The sequence below is a fragment of the Alligator sinensis genome, unplaced genomic scaffold (assembly GCF_000455745.1).
Source record: "Alligator sinensis unplaced genomic scaffold, ASM45574v1 scaffold123_1, whole genome shotgun sequence".
Lineage (NCBI taxonomy): Eukaryota > Metazoa > Chordata > Crocodylia > Alligatoridae > Alligator > Alligator sinensis.
This window is the reverse complement of record NW_005841985.1, coordinates 1,737,338-1,747,082: the sequence shown is the minus strand read 5'-3', so window position 1 is coordinate 1,747,082 and position 9,745 is coordinate 1,737,338.

Genomic DNA, 9,745 nt, shown 5'->3' with positions numbered 1-9,745 from the left:
CCTTGCTGCTGCCTCTCTACAACCCCAGTGAGAGACTTGTCATGCCCCATACTTAGGAACACTGAGGCAAAGAACTCGTTGAGGAGTTCAGCCTTGTCCCCCCTGTCCGTCACCAATTGCTTCTGCCCATTTAGCAGGGGTCCTATTCCTCCCTGGGCCTTCCTTTTACTCCCTATATATTTAAAAAACAATTTCTTGTTGTCCTTTACTTGGGATGCCATCCTCAGCTCCATGGTTGTCTTAGGGATCAGTATAATTTCCAGTAAGTAAATATAAAAAAGCATTGTTGATAAGATTAAGAAGTGATCCAAATATTAGCACAGTAGTAAATAATGATAAGGCCCAGGGCATCAGAGAGAGAGCTCTGGCTTACTGTGGGCACATCTACACATGCAGTTAATGCAACTGAATATACTTCAGCTCAATTTGAGCTGAAGTATACTAATACCAACATGACCATCTACACATGCATTTAAGTGCATTAATTTATTGTGTTGCTGGATACTACTTGTATCCAGCAGTGCAGACTCTCTAGCAGTGCAGTAAATTAGTCTACTGCATCCTAAATGCCATGTACCTGTAGATGGTGGCACTTTACTGTGCAGCAAATTAATTTGCTAAGCAGCAAAGCATCTGAAGTAGATGCAACCAGTGAGAGAGAGCCAACTGAGCTAGACAAACCTATGCCCAGTGAGGCATTTTTCGTGTTCTTATTTAGGATGTGGGGCCCACTCAAACAAAATGCTTTTCAATACAGACAAACAAGTTATATATCAGGAATGCAGAGAAAACCTCAGACTGAAAGACGACATACAGAAAGAAGGTAAGGGGCTGTAATGACAAATGACTTAACGTGAGCTTGCTGGGCCATGCTGTGGCAGTCAGTGTACGGGATAAGACCAGCATGTGGCCAAATCTGATATGGGGCCAAATCAATGTGTGGTTAGAACTGGCATGTGAAGTTAGACAAGTGGGTGACCAAATCTAGTACATGGGGTGGGTCAGTACATGGCTGGATCCAACTCACAAGATCAGGCTACATGCAGTGATTGGCTAAGTGTGCACAGATGGATTCAGTACAAATGGCCAAGTCAGTGCATCGGATTGCACGTGGGATTCAGGTCACAGACCAACCCTGCATGGGAACTGGCTGACAGACTAGTGCCAGTCCAATTATCTGGGACCAGAAGGTTCAGCACTGCTGCTGTGCATAATTCTGGCATAAAAATCATGTTAAAAATTGGAAGGTGTGAAGGAAAGCAGCACAAACATTTCTCAGGGTCAAGAGAAACTGTCTTAGAGTGAGAAATTTTTAAAGGTCAATGCATTTAGTTTATGAAACAGAAAGCTGAGAAATGACTTTATTACAGTGTATAAGTAGCTACCCAATGAATAAATATTGGTTACAGATGTGTTCTTGAATCAACTGCAGAAAGGCTCAAGCAGGACCAATGGCTAGAAAGAGAAGAGAGGCAAATTTAAATTGGTAATTAGTTACAAGTTCTTAAGAATGAGAATGACTAACCGTTGTGACAAAGTACAAAGGACAGATTCTCCATCTTTTCAGATCAAGACTGGAATGCTCTGCCCCTATTTGAGAGCATTCTCCTTTATCCTCTCTTTATGATGTTTATGAAAAGTTATTGAGATTAGGCATGTTTGGAATTGGAAGCAATTATGTAGGAGATAAAACCAAACCCTTCCTTAATCAGTTAGATTTGGATCCATTTTTTTTATTCATTCTCTCAGTTGTATCACCCACTTCATGCCCAAAGGATATGCAGATAACATAGCAGCTGTTTTTGAGAGAACTGACATATATTTTTCTCTGAATTAATTCCTGGAAAACACTTGCCACTGGAGGGTTAAAGAAGGATGTATGAAAATCAAAAGATCAGGAGATACCACATAGGCAAGGACCTTCATGCAATATATATATATATATATATAATTTCAGTAAAAGGAGAAAAGAACGCATAAGGGAAGCAGGGTGTATTATCTTGGGTACAGGGTCCTATGAATGTAATTGTGCTTCTTTTAGAGCTAACATGGGCAGGGTCTTTGCATAGTGCTGCCTTGCAAAGCAATAAAAGATGAGTTATGGAAGATATTTTGCAATGCTCCTTCTGCAACTTTCTTTGGATTCTGTTCAGTATTGGAAATGGTAGAGCTTTTCCTCAGCTGCAGAAAGATCAGAGTAAATTCACTGACTTCATAAGAACATTCAAAAGGTAAGAGTCTGTTCTCTTACAGATTGGTCAAAAGGTAAGAGTCAGGTTGACTGATCTCCTACACAGGGCTTTAAACTAGGTTTGTTGGGGGATGGGGATGCAGACAACAGAGAGAACCTAGGATCAACAAACCATGAGCCACGCACTGGAACAGCTGACATAAGTACTAAGAGGCCCGATAAGCATCAGGACAGGGGGGCACCAAGAGCACCCATCAGGGGTCTCAAGTGTCTCTATACTAATGCTAGGAGCATGGGGAACAAGCAGGAGGAACTCACACTCCTGCTTGTAAACAAGAATTTCAACTTAGTTGGGCTAACTGAAACTTGGTGGGACCCTACCCATGATTGGGCAGTAAGCATTGAGGGCTATAGGCTGTACAGACGAGATAGAGTCGGGGGGCTGTAGCAGGGCACTAACGTGCCTGCTACTCTAAGAACAGAGACAGGAACCCAGGTGTTGGTTACCAAGGCAACCAGAAGGGACTAGTGGCCCTCACCCGCCAGAAGTCAGCTGACAGGAAGGGGCGGGGCCTGGCCCACATAAACACCAGGGCTGAGGCCAGGAGGGCAGTTCCCTGCTGGCAGTCAAGGAGGAAGGAGCCCTGCCTGAGTGAACAAAGAGGGAGGCATAACTGCATTAGTAACTTTGGATATTGGTGAGAGATGGAGCAACCCTGGGTTGGCTTGAATGTTGTTATAGCTGGGCGGCTTGAGCTTATGTTATAGCCCAGGGGCTTGTGTTTTGTTTGCAGCTTAAAACCAGTGGCTTGGGTGAGGCTATAAGGGGATGAGGTGGCTTGGGTGAGGTCTCATAGGGGACCTGGGGTAGCGTGGAGACCCCAGCCCCAGAGGAGGGGTCAGCAGTTGAGAAGCCCCAAAGGAGGGCGCAGCATTGGGAGTGTGCCGACCCCGAGCGCCAGAGAGGGCGCAGCATTGGGAGTGCGTTGATCCCAAACGTCCAGTGAGGTGCAGAGCAAGACAAGGCCATGGAGAGCCCGAGCGCCCAGTGAGACATTGGGTGAGACCGAACAATGTCCGTTACATCAGCGAGGCTTGGGGCATGGTAAAGTGGTGGTTGGAGCCACACATAGCTCATAAGGCTGGGGTGCACAGAAAACACATTATCAAACAGAGCCAGAGTATAGCAGGAAGCTGTGGCCAGGAGGACAGAAAGGCAGCCTCCCTAATATACATTTTTACATCAAAGACATGTTGGGTGAGAATTGAGGGTGCCCTTTTGGTGAACTTGTCGTGGCAAAGGGGGTGTTAGGGGAGAGCACGGCAACCCCTAGGACGCCACCTTGCTACAGGGGCTCAGTGTTGCTCTCTGTATTAAGGAGCAATATACATCTTCCATAATCAACATGGGACCAGAGGAGGGGAAAATTGAGGTATTCTGGGACATAATGCAAGGGGGTCAGGGGGAAAGGGACATGGTAGGTGGGGTCTACTACAGGCCACCACATCAGGAGGATGAGTTGGACCTGGAATTGTCCAAACAGCTCAGAGGCCGTATTGTCAAGGGATACAGTTATCATGGGTGACCTAAACTACCCTAACATCTGCCGGGAAAACCAGTTGGCTAGAGCCAACCATTCACATAGGTTCTTAACTTGAATACAGGACCTTCACCATGCAGGAGGTACACGGTCCCACTAGGGGAAAGTCCAGTAAGGACTTGGTGCTGGCTACTAGGGCTGTGCAAAGCTTTGGATCATAATTCAGATTCAGAGATGATTTGGAGGCTGAATCTATGAATCCAAATTGAATCGCTGGAAGCTTTAGGCTTTCCAAATCACTTTGGAAAAGATTCTGAGCTGGTTCCTCCATAGAGTATAATGGGGAATCAATGAAATATCTATAACTTTGTTGTTTTTTGTCTAATTTGGATGAAACTTGAAGGGTGGTAGCCTCTGCCGAGAGCATGAAGCCTACCAAGTTTCAAGAAGATTGGTGCAGGGGTTTAGGGGAAACTGCACCCCACATTCCTGAAAGCAAAACTAATGTCATGTGTATGTGTTACACCAAAGTGGGGTGAAAACAGCAAGGGTGGTAACTCGCACATGGCAACGAGGATGGGATCGGGAGCCGGCCCGCACAGGTGACACTGCGTGTGCTAAGGTGCATGGTGGCCCCTGCTGTGATGCCTGCCAGCTGTGGAGGAGATCGGTGCAGGGGGGTTCTGGGGCCTTGCACCCCTAGCTGCTGACAGGCAAAACTCGTGACATGGGTGCTTGTGCAACTGACTGTATCTGTCTTGGAGCAGTTGATTGTCTATATTGATTATTTCCTCTCCTTAGTCTGTGGTTTTGTAGGTGTTAATTGTTGCTAATTAACTGGCTACATTAACTAGCAACTGTGTATTGATCTGGTCCCTGAGTGAATCATGATTGATTGGTAACTGGTTCCACAGTAGCTTAGCAGCCAGGACTGCAGTAGTGTCTCCCCTCCCCACCCCAAGACAGACACAGTAAGTTGCACAAGCACCCATGTCATGAGTTTTGCCTGTCAGCAGCTAGGGGTACAAGGCCCCAGAACCCAGAAGCCCTGCACCTATCTCCTCGACAGCTGGCAGGTTTTGTGGCCACAGCAGGGGCCACCATCCCTGCAACTTTCATCCTGCTGTGCCTTAACACACACATGTCACCCATGGCACAAGTTTTGCTTGTCCGTAGCTTGTGGTGCTGTTTCCCCCAAACCCCTGCACCAATCTCCTTGAAACTTGGCAGGCTTCGTGTAGGTGGAAAGATAACCAGTAGGGCAGAAGTGCTAGACTTCAGAAGAGCTAACTTCAATGTGCTCAGGAGACTAGTTAGTGAGGCACTGAAAAACAGTAGCATTGGTGAGATTGGAGTCCGGAAAGGGTGGTTATTCCTAAAGGGAGCAATCCTACAGGCGCAGGAGACAATCCCATTGCATAGGAAAGGGGGCAAAGGAGCCTAGAAACCCTCTTATCTGAACAGGGAAATCCAAGGAAGCCTAGGGGCAAAAAAAGAGGCATACAGGGTGTGGAAGCAGGGGGTAGCTACCAAGGCAGAGTGCACCTACTTGGCCCACACTTGCAGAGAAGCAGTCAGAAAGGCCAAGGCAAAAATGGAACTTAGGCTGGCAACTAAAAATTAAGGCAACAAAAAGTCCTTCTTCAGGTATATAAGGAGTAAAAGGAAGGCACAAGGTAGCATAAGACCCCTACAGGATAAACTAGGGCAATTAGTGACAGAGAGAGGGGACAAGGCTGAGGTCTTCAATGAGTTTTTTTTTGCCTCTGTATTTCTGAACACAGATCAGGACAAATCTCCCAATTTGACTATAGACCGGCACAAAAGGGAAACCAGCCCACCAACTGTTAGCACTGACTTAATGAAGGGACACTTGGAGGGGCTGAATATGTTCAAGTCAACAGGCCCAGATGATCTTCATCCAAGGGTGCTGAAGGAATTGGCCAGTGTCATAGGAGAACCACTGGCATGTCTGTTTGAGCACTCGTGGTGTTCAGGTCAGGTCCCAGAGGACTGGAAAAGGGCCAATGTGGTCCCTATTTTCAAGAAGGGGGAGGAAGGAGATTCTGGGTAACTATAGGCCAGTTAGTCTTGCCTCTATCGTCAGGAAAAGCTTTGAAAAAATTATTAAGGATCACATTTGTTGTTTTTCCCACTGGACTCCAATGCTAAGGAGCAACCAGCATGGATTCATAGCAGGTAGATCCTGCCTGACTAACCTTGTTTCTTTTCATGACCAGGTCACAAAACATTTAGATGCAGGAATTGAAGTAGATGTTATCTATCTGCATTTTAAGAGAGCCTTCTATACTGTATCTCATCCTATTCTCACAGATAAACTGAGCGGCTATGATGTAGATGATTACACGGTCAGGTGGGTGGCAAATTGGCTTAGGGGTTGCACCCAGAGAGTGGTGGTGTATGGGTCAGTATCGACCTGGAAAGATGTGGGCAGGGGAGTCCCACAGGGCTTGCCCCTTGGACCTGTGCTGTTCAATGTCTTCATTGACTTGAATGAGGGTGTGAAAAGCACTCTGTCCATATTTGCAGATTATACCAAATTATGGGGTAAATTTAACACACTAGAGGGGAGAGAATGAATCCAGGTGGATCTGGACAGGTTGGAAAAGTGGGCAGAATAAAATGGGATGCAGTTCAACAAGGACTAGTGCAAGGTGTTGCACCTTGGGAGGAGGAATCACTAGCACACTTACAAGTTAAGGGAGAACCTTCTCAGCATTGAAAAAGGATCTTGGAGTCCTTGTGGACACCAAGATGAACATGAGTCATCAAGGTGATGAAGCAATTAGTAAAGCTAACTGCCCTTTATCGTATATTAATAGGTGTATGACAAACAGGTCCAGAGAGGTGATACTTCCCCTCTATGCAGCACTGGTCAGGCCACAGTTGGAGTCCTGAGTCTAGTTTTGGGCACCACACCTCAAGAGGGATGTGGCTAACCTTGACAGGATTCAAAGAAAGGCCACTCGTATGGTCAGAGGCCTGCAGGCAAGGCCCTACGAAGAGAGACTGAGGGACCTAGATCTCTTCAGCCTTCACAAGAGGGATGTGAACAACCATGAGAGGGTTCAGTGGAAGGCCACTTGTATGGTTAGGGGCCTGCATACAAGAGGAGAGATTGAGGACCCTGGATCTCTTCAGCCTCTGCAAGAGAAGGCTGAGAGGCAATCTTGTGGCTGTCTACACATTCATTGTGGGGAGGGGGCAGGGGGAGGAATAGGAGATGTTCTGTTTACCAGAGCACCCCATGGAGTAGCTAGGAGCAATGGCCACAAACTGACGGAAAGCAGATTTAGATTAAACATCAGGAAGAAATTCTTTATGGTAAGGGTTGCCAGAATCTGGAATGGGCTTCCAAGTGTGGTGGTGCTCTCCCCTACCTTGTGGGTCTTTAAGATGAGGCTAGACATGCACCTGGCTGGGGTCGTCTGGCCCCAGCGCTCTTTCCTGCCCGGGGCAGGGGGTTGGACTTGATCTGGTAAGGTCCCTTCTGACCCAAACATCTATGGAACTATGAACTAAATCAATTTGTACTTGTTGGGAATCTGGCACATTGTTTTTTCTTTTTTGTTACACCAAAGTTACTTTGGCTGAAGAAGACCGTTGATGTCTAGTAACATTAAAGAAAGAAAACAACAACAGCAAACATGGTTGCAAAACTGCTCTGAAAAGTCCATTTTTCCTGAATGTTGCATTACATGCCAATTTTTGCATGGTTCTGCTGCAGCATAACACCAGTGGCAGTTGGAGGGCAACTATGATGGCTATTTTTCTCTGTCAATAGAGAGCTTTAAAAAAAAAATCAGGACACTTAGGCATTTCATTTAAACTCCTGAAAAACCAAAGTCACTGTTTGAAGATGATGGATGCTATTAGGTAGGTGTTGTTCCATTACAGTGTACATATGCAAAAGGAAAAGACAAATAGTTGAAGAGAGAGTGTATTTTACTGGAAGTTCAGTATTTTGAGCATTACCTCCATGCTACTAGTTGTATTAAGAATCTTTATGCCTTTCTGATTTATGCAAAGTTGTGATTCAGTCTGGAATGCTACAGAAAATCAATGGGATCAAGCTTTATGTGACTTCAGTGCTGCTGAAAGCTGCCAGGCAATCATCATGAGGAAGTGACTTCCAGTTATCCACTGGCACACTACGTAAGTGCTGAAACCATGTTAAAAAACTGGCAGAGAAGGGTGAAAGTAAGTGTGGGCTATTTAATGGTGCCCTGCCGATGGGTCTCAGTATTATTCTGGAATAACCTTCTTTAAGGATGGAAAAGTAAATGAGTTTCTCTGCTCAATATGAAGTAAAAGGACCAGTCCAGAATGAGTTTGCCTTTTTAAAACTTCCTCTTAAAAGATAATGAGGAAAGGTAGTTGCCTAATTCTTATGATCTTTCACTGAGATTTGAGTACCTAACTGTCCTTTGTGCCTTTTGAAAGTCTCAAATTGAGTCTGAACAAGTCTGCCATAATTTTTTTGTGTTTATTGGCTTTGTGGGTTGTTTTAAAAAAAAAAAAAAAAAAAAAAGTCCAAATTGTCCGAGCTTCATACACGCAGCACATCCAGTTGCATTACTTTAAAAATTGTTCATTTATTTAGCTAGGTTAGATTTTCATCTGGTCACTTTTGGCTACAATTGCTTCCTTATTGTGACTGCTTCTGTTTTTGTTATCATATTTCTGGTTTAAATGTGTTTGCATTATGATAATGTTGCATGCTTCAGTTTCCCTGATCAGCTTGTACACATGCAAAGAAAAGATTAATTTATACTTGGAACCAGAGCTGAGGATATTTGCCTAAGTGCTTTAGTAAAAGGGTTAGTGGGTCATCAAGCAAAAAAGTTAATTGTACTCCAGACAAATGGTTTCTGATACTAGGAAGGCCTTTAAGAAAAAGACAGTACACTTGAGAGAAGGTCCTGAAAAAGGAGATGCCCAGAAACAAGGGGGAGCAACTTGAGAGGTTTGGTAGAGAAGAGTCAGGATGGGTTTCCCTGACAGAGACAGTTTGGAGTTTGGGCCAGAAGGAGCGCTGAGCACTCCTCCATTGCTTGAGTGCCTATAGATGTGTGTGTTCACCTTCTGATGCTTCAGTATTTCCTCACTGTCACATGTACTAAGTCCCTGCACACTTCAAAATGGCTGCAGGGTCGCTTTATCCAAATCTTGTCACATGAGGTTTAGATAGTGTCCCGCAGCCACTTTGAAACACACAGGGGCTTCATACATGTGACGGTGAGCAGTTTTAATTAGAGCAGCTGTCCCGGAACCACTTTAATTAAAACACCCCCTCATCCCCACTCCAGCTCCTGAGCACATGTATAGGTAGCCCTTGTAACTTCAGGTGGGCTCTGTCCCCTTGAAGATGTGAAGTCCCTCTCCATCAGTTAAACCAGAAGGTAGCCACAGGGGAGAGCCCCACAAATAACCAAGAGGGATTAGGGCACAAGTGCCAAGTACATGGGGGGCCTGAGGGCCCTGGCCCCTATTTGAAAGCATTTGAAAGCCTAATTTCCACTAGACAGTCCTAGACAGCAAGCCATTTCACCACTGAATGGAGGGGTCACTGTGGTGATTACATAGACAATGCAGAGTTCACAAAAATTACTACAAGGACATCACGTTCCTATGCACAAATCCTGAGCACATGCCTCTATTAATACATGTCATTTAGCCGAGCTGTGACATATAGGAAGCAAAGTGATTGTTCAGCAAATAGTGCATTAACCAAAATGCACATGGGAGGAAAGAAAAAAAGGTTTTTAATATAGCCTATGGACTGCATTTGACACTGACTGGAATTCAAAACAGTTTAAAAAATGCTTGCTTTTCAGTAGAAGGCACAAGGATTAAAGTACAATCAGTACGTATGTATGACATGGCATGTATCCTTTGAGGGAACACATTCATAACCTGGCACTGTCACAGCCTGGGCTCCCACCCCTCCCACCTGCCAAATAAATCCTGCAGGAATGTCATGTCTATAGTT